The sequence below is a fragment of the Heptranchias perlo genome, chromosome 9 (assembly GCF_035084215.1).
Source record: "Heptranchias perlo isolate sHepPer1 chromosome 9, sHepPer1.hap1, whole genome shotgun sequence".
NCBI lineage: Eukaryota > Metazoa > Chordata > Chondrichthyes > Hexanchiformes > Hexanchidae > Heptranchias > Heptranchias perlo.
This window is the reverse complement of record NC_090333.1, coordinates 30,082,292-30,095,983: the sequence shown is the minus strand read 5'-3', so window position 1 is coordinate 30,095,983 and position 13,692 is coordinate 30,082,292. Positions and strand designations below refer to the sequence as shown.

The following is a 13,692-nucleotide window of genomic DNA, read 5'->3' as shown; positions in this document are numbered from 1 at the left end:
GTGGGTGAATTATAGTCAAAGCAGGTATAGAAAGATTTTAAACCCCAAGAATGGGTGGGTTGGGGACGGGTGGGAGTTGAAAATAATTGTTTTTTTGGATCATAACTGCAAAATATTCGGACTTTGCATTCCCAGTGAGAAGCCTGTACTTTTCCGAGCGGACGTTAAACCCGGAAATAAAGCCGGGTAGCGGTCGCAACCCAAAAAACAACTATTTTCAACACCCACCCGTTCTTGGGGTTTAAAATCACCCCCTAAGAGAGGGAAAGAAAGATTGGATTAAGAGAGAGAAAAAAAAGAGACTGAAAGAAAAAGTAAGAAAAAAAATATAAAAATTTAATATTTGACATTTTTAAAATCTCCAACAACAATTTGCCCACCTGAAGGAATGAGATTCCACAGTTTAAATTGTTCACTTTCTGGGCCAGAGAAGTTGATTGGCAGTCATTAAAATTATCATGTCATTAAAATGATACTTAAGCAATTAATTACTAGACTTAATTTTATGGCATGTTTAATGGGCAAATAATGTCCAAATCCTGCAAGTTGTTAAAAATAATGGGGAGGCTAAGGGCGAGATGTTGCTTGTGCGAAGCAAACAGCGGAGCGGCATAAATCGACCAGCAGGTTCTGGAGATTCGCAAGTCAGGCGTATCTCTTAATCCCCTCAACTTGCTGGCCGATTTGCACATTAAAAAACGGCGTTACTTTTTCACACAGGTTCCGGCCCACGATCTCTGCAAAACCAGGCTACTACATTCCTACCATTTACACTTGGGTACGGGGAAGAGGTTTAAAAAATAGGTATATGACTTATCGTGAGCGTTGCATGCATTTTGTCCTATCACAATTACCACTTATTACCTTCTGCCAATAGGAAAATAGTGCCAATAGGAAAATAGGGCCTACTTCTGTTTCAAATATAGAACTACTGTCAACCCTAATTCAAATACAGACCATTATTTCAGCTTTACTTCCGTTAGCATCTATATTCCTGAATATAGGATCACCGACAACATCCAATCTGCTATCCTACCATCCAACGTACTCCAATTAAACAACATCACCAACTCGTGTGGTTGCACACTAGAATCAACTGTGCTCCGTGCTACCAACTACTCCCATCAAGGACTGCAGCATTTAATTCTGCTATGGATTATCAAATCTAATCCTATTATGGATTGCTACTAACTCTATTTCCATTAGAAGTAACAAAGGACTCTACTGTTACAAACAATTATCAACTTTGGCTCACGAGGGACGCACTTCCAGGTATCAATACCACTTTGGGGGCAGTTCCAAGAAAGGGAAGCAAAGTGAGAAGCTTCTTTGCTGGTATTTTGTTGAGATACAGCTGTAGCATTTCTTGCATTCTTGGTTTAAACATGGAGGTTTGGTTTAAGTGCTCCTGCAGCCATAACCATATAGAAGGCCAGCAGCTCAACAACATCCCTCTGACACAGCATAGTGTTTATTTTTGGCATGGAGTAGGCTACCCTCATCAAATCCACTGGACAGCATGCCTTGGATTGTACTGAATCCAGGAATAAGTAATTTAATTTCTCTGCAGCCTAAAAAATAGGCTGTTTATTCCATCAGATATAGGTTTTGATAAACAGTAAAGTTACCAACAGCGACAAGCTGTAATTTTTCAGAAATTGCAACTCCACTGCCATCCTTTCCCACCATCTACATTCACTTGGTTGCTCCAGTTTGGATCAGAGGTGATCAAGTCAAGGCGGTGAATGGCAGTAACTGAAAAGACCTTGGTTCCCTTTTAGAGGTAGGCTGTCAGCATCATTGTCAATCTTTCTCAACAGTTATTGATTTAGTCCTTTCAGCCCCGAGAATGCCATTCCTTGTCCAATCATGGTGTAATTATACCCGTGGTGTTACAATTGCTGCTAGTCTTTCAATGGGGAGTTAACCATACGGTAGAGGTCATCACATTTAAAGACATCAATGACATTATCCATGAAGACAAGAAGTATACTTCCCTAAGGGTTCAGTGCATTGGTGGTGTGATAAGATAATGAACACTCACTTATCATGACATCAGGGGGGTGAAATCGGCCTGGCAAAACGGGCGATAGTGAATTGGCAGCCTGTTTTACACGCCGCCCGATTTTCTTTTCCATTAAAAGTGTGAGGGAGTCAGGTGTCAAGCTCAGCAAATGACTGGCTCATTGATATCTGAAATAATGAACTAAACCTCCCAACTAACATCAATAAAAAATCATGCCACTGTATGAAAGGTTTAAGCCTCAGTTATTCGGAGACCTAGAGCTAGATTTTTTGCCTGTCCTCTGCCAATGTTTTGGTGGGTCTGGGGCAGGGACGGGCAGAAACCTTCTCAAGGACATACTACATTGTGTCCCCAACGTCCCTCATTTCATGGGGGGCACACTGGCAGTCTGAAATCCATCTGCCCATATGGGGGCAGGGACATGCAAATTAAATTTAAATGAGTGAAATACAATCTCTGCGGTATATATAGGTGGATATCTCTCAGTTATGCCACATTACTTAATAGGGCAGCTATACAGTAAATTCTTTATTTTCTCTTTTTTTGCACCTGAGGTTTTGTACAGATTACATACACACATGTTGGCAATTTGGAAGTATACAATGTATACAATAAGCACACCAGATAGCCGTAAAATGTGCGGATGGCAGCATCTGTTTCAGTCTATAAGTATTTACTAAAACAACTTATTGGTCTCTGAAGATATTATAAACCATTATCAGCAATGCTTCCAAGCCCATTCCCTACATCGCTGCAGTGCATTCACTCTGCTCAGAGCTGCAGTAACTGGAAGTCTGCAGAGAAAAAAAATGTGCCTATATTTTTTTCTAAATGTTATAAAACCAGAGATGTTCCATTTAAAAACAGAAAATACTCAGCAGGTCAGGCAGCATCTATGGAGAAAGAAACAGAGTTAACGTTGATGACCTTTCGTCAGATGTTCTATTTATCAGTCATTTCTAACCCAAAGTGTCATTTTTCTCTTTAAAGGGGGATTGTTGCCATTTTTGCGAGGGAATGAGCCCAAAAAGATGTTCATCAGGTGTCAGCCTTGGCTCAGTAACAGCACTCTCACCTCTAACTCAGAAGGTTGTGGATTGAAGTCCCATTCCAGAGACTCGAGCACATCTAGGCTGACACTTCAGTTTAGCTCTGAGCGAGTGCTGCACTGTTGAAGGTGCTGTCTTTCAGATAAGACATTAAACCGAGTCCTTGACTGCCCTCTTGGGTAAAAGATTTCACGGTTCTACTCGACGAGCAGGGGAGTTCTCCCGGTGTCCTGGCCAACATTTATCTCTCAACCAACACCTAAAACAGATGATCTGGTCATTTATTTCATTGCTGTTTGTGGAACCTTGCTGTGCACAAATTGACTGCTGCATTTCCTACATTATAATAGCGACTACACTTCAAAAGTACTTAATTGCCAAATTATAAATGCAAGTTTTTTCTTTTCTTTCTGTGACACTGATACCACTTATAAGCTCAACAATAATGATTTTTCAATGCAAATTATGTTATTGTATTGCGCATGTATGAAACATTGGTAAAAAGCTTTTCACGTGACTTTTCAAGGAGAACAATGCTACTTTAAAAAAAGACTTAAGAAAGAAAAATTGAAAGAGGAAGGAAAATAAAACAAGGAGCACGAAAGTAAAAGGAACTGAATCATTCATGAAGATGACGGGTCAGGTTACCATGGTTTTTTTTGAGTTCGGATACTTCTTCAATGTGAGGTATTGCTCTAGAAAACTTTCCCTTTAGTTCTGTCAAATTTGAGGTGACTAGTTTCTGTGCTGTCAGGCAGGCAGTCTCATGCTGCGTTCTAAATAATGCCATTACATGGAAAAGAAAATATCACTACAGCACCAAGTTTAATGTCTCCCATTAAATTCAAAGTCTGAGTCACCTAATCACATCCCCAATGTAAACTGAAGTAGCTGGGCACATAAATCAAATTGATAGAAGTATTGCTCACAGACACTGCCTATCTATATTACAACCTATAAGGAGATTGGAAGAGCTGGTTGTTGTGATAATACATTAGAAGCAGAGCTTTGATCCTAAAATGGAGATAATGTAGCAGTAGTACAACTTGAGTGAGTCTCTTAGAGCTTTTTAAAAGGAGCACAGAGTATGAACAAGCAAAAAGAATAAAGGCTGTAGTACACTGTGGGTAACAATCTCCTCTAATTATAACATTTCTTTTTCAAATGTTTTTCCAAAAAATCCTTCCTTCAGATGCTCAAACTGTCAGGAAGAGTGCCAATGATACAATTGCTAATGGAATTGCAATAACATCATTTAATTATTTTTACATTGTCTGACTTAGTAAAGCAACTTGTTTCTAACAATACCTTTATACATCAGTAAAAATGAGTCAAATTGTTAAATTTTTACTATTCCTTGTTGATTCAATCTCAAATATAGACACACCACCAATGGTAAATCGCCACAATCAGCATCAATGGGGCGGTAACGGCCTCAAAATGGGGTCAAGTAAACTTACCGCCCAGTTAATGCTGCCATATTTACAGAGGCCTATCGTTGGGCAGCCAAAGTGCCCACCCATTTCAGGCAGTAGTCCCCTTTTAATATGCAAATCAGGGTCCTATGACATGCTTAGGACACCGAATGCCATTTTAGGACATAACTGGTCAAAGCACGTGCCATGCACTCTCCAACCACTGGTGGTACCACCGAGGAGGTCCCAAAAAGGTAAGATTTAAATTATTTTTATGGGGCCAGGAGAAACCTCTGGGGCAGCTGACACCCCAGGCTCCCCTCTCCGCTGGATAGGTGGCCTCTGGGCTGCCTGATATTGCAATGGCCTGAATCCAAAGAGCTGCATCGGGACACCTGCAGCTTGATGGTTCTATTTAAATGATGCCCAAGCCGCGAAATGGCTCCGGCCTGAATGGGAAGGCACCTGGCGAGCTCTACCGGACGACCGCCCGAAAGCTAAAATCTACCCTATATATTTAACATGTGTTATCTGTGTAATCTATACGTTGTGATATTCTCAGTAAAAGATGGTAATAAACGTTTAGAATTGAGATGATATCTTTAAACAGACAACACGTAATTTGCATGGCCATGAACTCCCACTAATTTATTTAATTTCCAGAGTGAGGTGAATAATTGCAGTGTAAAGGTACAAGAGGAGGAACTGTGAAAGCTCTCCCTGTGAAATGAAAACTGAAGGTTCTCCCACAGTGCCGTTAGGTAGGGAGTTCCAGGATTTTGATCCAGCGATGATGAAGGAACGGTGATATATGTCCAAGTTGGGATGGTGTGTGACTTGGAGGGGAACCTGGAGGTGATAGTATTCCCGTGTATCTGCTGCCCTTGTCTTTCTAGGTGGTGGAGATCGCAGGTTTGGGAATTTTGGGACATATGTAACATATTTCATTCCATAATCAACACTCCCAAAATTCCCAAACCTGCGATCTCCACCACCTAGAAAGACAAGGGCAGCAGATACACGGGAATACTATCACCTCCAGGTTCCCCTCCAAGTCACACACCATCCCAACTTGGACATATATCACCGTTCCTTCATCATCGCTGGATCAAAATCCTGGAACTCCCTACCTAACGGCACTGTGGGAGAACCTTCACCACATGGACTGCAGCTGTTCAAGGAGAAGGCCCACTATCACCTTCTCAAGTTCTCAAGGGCAACTAGGGATGGGCAGTAAATGCTGGCCTTGCCAGCGATGCCCACATCCTGAGAATGAATTTTTAAAAATCAGTACTGGAGCATGAGTGCTGCTTAAAACAATTAAAACAATTGATTTTATGCATCTGTAATTCTCCCTATAACTTTCAACCTTTTCCACAGCAGATATGAACCCAGGCTTCTTTTTAAGAAGGTTAATCAATGTTAAAATAAGACTCTTGAAAGCACTGTTAAAATATCAACTGGACTATACAGCATTTCTACAATTGTTTTGCACAGAAATCTTTAATTATTTGAACTGTCTGTGATGCCATTTTCCTCCTTCTGCTCTGACAAAATGTATTGACTGATCCTCCTCCTTAGATGCCGACATCACATTTAAAAAAAACTTTAGGTTGACCACAGAAACTATTAATATTGGAGAATAATGCTCAATCAGAAAGGTCCACTCACCTTTGGTAGTGTGATTGAAGTTCTCTGTTTCTGTCACTAGAAGTCACTAGAGACTAGATGATTTACAAAATTCAACAATGATGTTGGCTAGTGGTAACTGCGCAGTGCAATATCAGAGAAGCAAGCACACAGCTGGACTCCCTGGTTTCGCACAATCTAAGCCCCAAATCTAGACAAGTAGGAGGTAGGGAGATTAGAGAGAGTCAAAATGGAGAGGTGGAAATAAATTACTGAACTGCACTGGGGAGACGACCAGGAAGGGTGCTTTCTGCAGTACACTACTCCAGAATCCTACTGCTTGGGAAACTGCAGGTTGCAATGAGGTTTTGGGACAAGGAGGTGAGAACTAGGAATTTAACAATGTAAAAATGGAAGTAGACATGTACAAGCATCTAGAGATCAATATTTCCATAAAACCTAACTATTTTAGGGGACAAAGTTCTTTTTATTTTGCACAGCAGGGGACTTAGATCTGAAGTAAATGACATTAAAGTAAATTACACTCGCACCCATCTTTCATTGCATCAACTAACACGGATGTTAAAAAGGCCTGAAGACACACAAGACTGCAGCTAATGCCGAAGGAAAGCTTAGTGTTTATCTTGCTGGCCTTCAGCAGGAAGACATTTAAAATAACAAGAAGACAGTTCTAAAGTGATAATAATGTAATATTGCACTGTGGCAACAATCAAGTTAATATACATGCAGTAATATACACATAACATAAAACAGTCAAATTGTTGACAAATATTAAGATAATGACAATGGGGCACCGCTGGCACTCATGAGCAGGGAGTGAGGACAAACCTTATGCTTCTGTGGCAGTCTCATAGGACACGCAATCTGATTATTGTGGACCCAAGTTCTCATTTATGGGGCATGATTTTAACTCAGAAAAACGGGTAGGTTGGGAGCAGAGGGGGGGGAGGGAGGAGGGCAGTAAAAATTTTAAAAATCTAAAACCTGCCCCCAACCCGCCCATTTCCGGTTTTAACGGAGGCGGGATGAGGGGAGGGCGACCAACCTGCTCTCAGGAGGCCGGTCGGTCACTAAAAGCATTTAAGGTGGCTGCGGGCCTCCATTTTAAAAGCTTTTTTGTTTTTATCCCCTGGGGGCTGGGATTCCCGGGCCTTCTACTTCACGTCATGTGAGAGGAAGCGAGCAGGGCTGAAAAAGCAGGTAAGTACTTTTATAGCACTGCTTGTGGGCCCAGAGGAGCAGGGGTCCCTCCCCCAGGCCCAACAAGCCTACCTGCAGCGACCCTACAAATACGATCGACCGACCTCCACCCCCAACCCCCCAATGATCTCTGACCACCCCCATGACCCCTGACCTCCCCCCGATGTCCCCCGACCTAACACTTACCTGTTCACATCCTCTGCCTCCTCTTCTCCTGTCCGACTGAGGCCAGCCTGTCAATCAGTCCAGGAAACCTATACGTCCGGGTTTCCCATCAGAGTTTCCCATCAGGAATTCCACCCCCCACCACCCCCGCCCCCTTCCCAGCTCCCCGATAAAATCATGCCCATGGAATTTTTTCTTGACATTCACTTCCACACAAAAGAACTCCAAGATTAGGAGCTCCAAGCGAGAATATATAACTGTAGGCATACATGTGTGAGAGCGAGGAAGAGAGAGACTGAGAATGAATATGTGAAAGGGAGGGAGCCACAGTGAAAGCGAATGCAAGAGGAGAGAGCGCATGAGTGCCAGCGGTGCCCCATTGTCATTATCTTAATATTTGTCAACAATTTGACTGTTTTATGTTATGTGTATATTACTGCATGTATATTAACTTGATTGTTGCCACAGTGCAATATTACATTATTATCACTTTAGAACTGTCTTCTTGTAAAAGTGAAACAGTAAGAGTGTGTGAAAAGAAAATGCAGAGCGAGTGAGCATGAAAAAGAGACCGTATAAATCAGAACTGCAGAATGGTCACCATTGTCAACTGGTGGTAGATCTGCTGGTTAATTCAGTGTTACTAAAATCTTCCCCAATTCCATTTTATCTCCAAAAGATTCAGTGATGCTGAATAGATATTCTTCTCCATAATGAAAAGACAGCCAATTTAAACTCGGGGTGGGAATCGGGTGGACGGGGGCTAAGGCGGGGGGGGGGGGGGGGGGGGCCAAACCCTCCTGATCTTGGCAGCGGGTGACCCGGGAGATTTGAACTTCTAGGCCTCACCTGCATTCCTCCTGTCAGTTTCCCGCCCAAAACCGGCAGTAAGTGATAGCTAGCCTGGTGGGCAGGAGCACACTGTCAGGTGGCAAGAGGACCCTGACACTCGGATAAGTCGTGGGGAGAGGGTTTCGGGAGGGCCTCGCAACGGTAGGGAAGGAACCCAGGGCAGGGGAAGCCTAAATTTTCCTTGCGGCCTCTTCTGACCCGGCTCCTCTTCCCGCTAGTTTAACCTAGCAGGAAAGCCACAACTGCTTACCCACTCAGGCCCGTGGTTAAAATAACAGCAGAGCCCTGATTACGCCATCGGAGCCTGATCTGCATATTTAAAGGAGCCCACCAGTATCCAGCAAGCGTCCTTCTTGCCTGCTCAGAAAAGCAGGTTAACATCGTAGCCTGCAGAAAGAAAATGGGATGTTGGCAGGTGAGTCCGATGAACAATTTTAACTGCTCAGCTGCCCGGTTTCCGCTGGGCAGGCAAGGTTAAAATTGCCCCTAGAGAGTCTGCAATCTGGATTATGGTCTTAACTGCAGCTAATGGCATCCCTGCTCCATTAACAGCCAAGGCACAATTTAATGTGATGAATTGGCCTGTAACAACGTCTTCCCACTACTGAGGGGCAATACCTTATTTTTACAACATCCACATCAACCCAACTATGAGCTGATAGAATTTATCCAACCAAGATAAGTGAGCTCGAGTGACAGGCAGCTTTGGAATTTCAAACTGTGACCTTTTGGCTCAGAGCCATGTATTAAGTCAAGCTTGCAGGCTGCCTTGGAATGTGTTGTCTGAAATAGTGACTCCTTCATCACTTACAATGACAATCCATTAGCAACTAATTAAAATGATATGCATTAACCTGTACAGTGAAAACCTTGTTAAAATATCTTGTGATTCTGGCCTGGGATGTGAACTACCATCCTTATTAATACCCTGACAGAGAGGCACTCACCTGCATTGATACTATAAAGTATAAGTTAATTTGCACAGTCCTTCTGAAACATCATAATATGCAATCTCCATCCAAAAATATGAAGCTCTTAATACATCATACATGTCAGCCTACAAAATTTAGAAAAAACTGATGGAACAGCTCCAAAAAGCTGGCAACTCAAAAAATATTATACAACCCAAAAATAGCCCTTAACAAAGACCTATGACTGAGGCCACTGCTTCAAGGTGACTGAATAAGTTAAATTCTTTGGGCGCTAAATTGGGCTGTGTAGCGTCCGTTGTTTCGGCGCTACGCGGCCTTTCGAGATGCCAAGATGGCGTTTTGGCTACGCACACACGTTTCCAGAGTGACGTACGCCGGACGTCATCGTGCTATAGGAGTTGGCGCATGTGCAAATACGGACGCCGGCTGCATGTAAAGTAAGGAGAAAATGGATACAATCAGTGTGCAACGCTGATTTAAAGTGATAGACACCATTTTGCCACTTAACGCTCAACTCAACGCACAGTCTGAACGTGTCTTAGAGTGCCTGGAGGACCCCCGCCAGCGCTATTTAAAGGGACCATGCAGGATTCACAGGTTAGTGGCTGGATTATTGCTTCTGGCTGCCAAGACATTGTAACTGTTTTTGGAGGTCTCCTATACTTGAACACTAGGACTAGGGGACATAGCCTAACGTTTAGAGCCAGGACATGGAGGAGTGAATTTGGAAACACTTCTACACACAAAGGGTGGGAGAAGTTTGGAACCCTCTTCTGCAAACGGCAGTTGATGCCAGCTCAATTGTGAATTCTAAATCTGAGAATTATAGATATCTGGGAACCAAGGGTATTAAGGGCTACGGGGCTAAGACGGGTATATGGAGTTAGGTCACAGGTCACTTCATCCTGCACTGCATCCATGTTCATGACGTTATGCACCTGGCATTGACTTAGCCTTCTACTGCCTCCCACTGCCTTTTAGGCATATATCTGGAGAGCCTCTTGCCCACCACCCCCACCACCCCCCCCCACCCCGCGGATATAGGATGTCCCTCCTTCTGTCCACCTCTTACACCAAGGCCTCTAGTGCATCAACAGAGAACCTTGGTGCATGTATTCTCGCAGGCCTGGTACAAACTCAGATCAGCAGATTGGTGAGGTCTGGCATGCAGATTGGAGGATGTAGGATTTAGTAGTGCGCAACCTTTATTCAATGTTTTAACATAGCTCATCAGTGTGTAAACAAAGGGACGGGACCTGCATCTGTGTGTGATGTCTGATCTCCATTCAGACTCTGTGCAGACAGCAACTGTTATTTTTTAGCAAATAACAGATACCGTCTACCTTTGAGATTGTTAGAGACATCCTCCCTTTAAGAGATTGGGGCTCCCCCAGCTGGTGGAAAGTGCAAATTGCATTGAATTGATGTGCAAGGCCTGAATTTGAACGCAGCTTGCGATTGAGTGGAAGCAGGACGAAGTTCTCGTTCTGCCTGTGCAGGGGCCACTGGGCACGGGTTAATAGCAGATCACGCTACCTACGCCTAATAATAGGCCCTAATGATTTTTTTCCCCTTTTTGTCCTATACTTGATTTCAGAATTTGTATTGGTGCTTTGGGATGACATTCTGCAATTCCCTTTTTCTCCCCATAAGTACTGAAACCTAAGTCTCACAAACGACATACAAAAAGAATTAGTCACAATGGGAGGGTATTGGGACATGAACTTGTCATGACTGAAGCTGCAGTTTTACCCAATATTCCATCAGTTGTATTATATAAGGAGAAAAAACTGAAGTACACAAGTCAGGGGAGTGAGCTCTGGAGGCGCAAAATTTATTTTCATGGGGATTCAGGAGCATGCTCCCCATAGTAATTTTGGATTTTTGACATTCTGATGCACTTTCCAGCATTTTGAAGTGTATTGAGATTTTTTTCATTGCATGCTTTTTCTGTTCCTTTGCTACACTTTTTCTTTTCCAAGTAATTTTCCAATCTTTTGTCCTGATATTAAAATTCAGATTCTCTCCTTGAGAAGAAATTGAGAAAGGCTTAGAATACCAACAAAAGATGGTTTTTAACTTCACTGATTTTACAAAAGCGTTTGATAGTGTCCACAGAGAAACCTTCTGGAAGATCCTGAGACATTATGGAATTCCAGCAAAGATTGATATCCGATAGAAGCTTTGTATGATGAATCTATGTGCTGCATCCGGACAGAGAGCGGATATGTGGAATGGTCTAAGATTGCTATTGGTGTAAGGTGAGGCTGCATACTATCTCCACTTCTCTTCTGCATTGTCATAGACTTTGTGAAGAGAGGAGCAATGGTTGTTGCTGAGGACACTGGTTTGTTTGGACAAGTGGTAAGCTTTGAGACCTAGATTTTATAAATGATCTCTTCAAAATGGATAACAACTTGGATAGAATGAAAATATTCTTTGTGAGCATAAAAGCAGAAGCATAGTGGTTGGGTCATGTCATCAGGCTACCCACAGCAGAAGCACAAGGTACGTCTTAGGCTGGATTCTACCTGGAGGGCACAGAAGATGCTGGAGGACAAAGAATAACCTTTTGCAGGATGATCAAAAAGGATGCTTCCATCATGAATACAACTTATGATGGAAACTTGCTCTGGACAGAGAGCAGTGGAAGAAATGGGTTGCCTCATGTGCCAAAAGGCACAGAAGACTCTATAGTAAACTGTATACATGGTAACCCCACCAATTTATGGATAGGTCATTAGTATCACGTTTTCAGCGATGCAAAACGGAGCACAGCTAAATTAAAACATTAAATCAGCTTCCTGAATACATATATTGCAATGTCTATAAATATCCTATGAATTTAGCAATTTAAAAAAATACCAACACCATGAGCCACTTCTTAGTTACAGGTACCTGTCGACCCCATTCATGTAGGGTGGTTCCTGAAATAAGCTTCTCTCGCTGAACTGACTCTCACTCCAAAAGGTTTGTAATTTGCCGCTTCTGTGCATGCACATTAGTGGCAAATTACTTTGGTTTTGGTGCAAGAATGAGAGAGGGAAATGCTATTTCAGGAGCCACTCTGGGAACGGAGCACAGGGACCAAAAAAGCAAATTATCTGCTCTGAATTCAGACGGATGACAGCTGTGTTACTATTTCATATTTCTATTTCCCTATCATTGGGTTGTTTTTTTAAAAATGTGATTCTCTCCAACACAAGTGCAGAAATTTATTTTTCTTCCTTTCTCTCCGCCTCAGAAAATACACAAATACCGAAGCCACAGTGTTGCCAACATTTAATTTTAAAGCACACGTTTCACTGGGAAGGAGGGACGGAGAGAGAGAATTTGAACTATCCAAAGTTGCTTGAGACAGCAGCAGCCGCCAACTCAAAGGTAATGATTGGTGCTGTAGCACTGGATAGAGCTGCTCTCACTTGTTAGGAAGCAACATGATGATTTTGTAACCAAACAGCACCAAAATGCACTTGCACATAAATGGGATGCTCCAATTCTGAACCATTTCCATTCTCATTTTACTGTACTTGAAAGGGACATAACCAATCTGAACTAGTCTTTCTCTCATCCCACTTTACCTAAAAGGGCAAAAAAAAATCCTTCTCCTTCCCTTTGAGGACTTGAAGACTTTGATAAGCAAGTTTTGACTGCAATGAAAATAGGCATATACTCACTTTTACTTTGTGAGTGGTTTTTAATGAAGAATTTAGTGGATATTTTATTGACCTATATCGGTTTCCTTAATATTTCATTTACAAGCTGCCATGCAGCTGTGAAGTTACAAAGACAAACTGCTGTGCTGAGTAACACACATAAGAAAGCACGGATAAGAAAAGATCATTGGGCCCAATAAGTCAAATCCTTCCACAGATCATGTACAATCTACTCCAGCATGGGTTCTATCCAACTAGTTCACCTCCTGAGGGTATGTTCTGTAAAACTTCAATCAAGTGAAAATAATCATGCAAGATTCTGCAATACCCATCTAATCCTACAACCTAATTGTTGCTTTCTACATGACATTTTCACAATCCCAGCAGCACATTAAACACTCTGTTCCATAGATTATTTGATAAAGATACTCATCCTTATAAAATTCAATCCCGTTCTTAAACAAAATCAGCCTAATATCTGGTTAAGGACTAATGCCATCCTGAAAATATTTTATTCAAATGTTAGCCACAACGCAAAAGTCTGGCAAATGAGGCATTTTATATTATTATTAATAAGGCCAACCCTCCAACTGGCTGCGTGCTATTACCTTGCAGATCTCGGCAAAGAGACATATGTGAGGAAAGAATAGCTCATGGGACCAATCCCGCTCTCCCCAATCGCTCAATTGGTAATTGCATTGCATGTTGCCTGCCTGACATAAGGCTCTTTTATATTTGGTGTTTCTG

General features: G+C 42.3%; 1 protein-coding gene and 1 long non-coding RNA gene across 5 annotated transcripts in view; one reads left to right on the top strand and one right to left on the bottom strand.

Annotated features, from left to right (window-relative positions):
* b4galt2 (UDP-Gal:betaGlcNAc beta 1,4- galactosyltransferase, polypeptide 2) overlaps nucleotides 1-13,692 on the bottom strand; it is a 342,550-nt gene that overhangs the window by 105,201 nt on the left and 223,657 nt on the right. The window lies entirely within an intron of this gene.
* The window catches only part of LOC137325244 (uncharacterized), a 40,304-nt gene that overhangs the window by 24,263 nt on the left and 2,349 nt on the right, over nucleotides 1-13,692 (top strand). Inside the window, exon 2 of the long non-coding RNA XR_010963850.1 lies at nucleotides 12,534-12,670. This is a non-coding gene — a long non-coding RNA (uncharacterized lncRNA). The remainder of the gene's footprint in view (nucleotides 1-12,533; nucleotides 12,671-13,692) is intronic.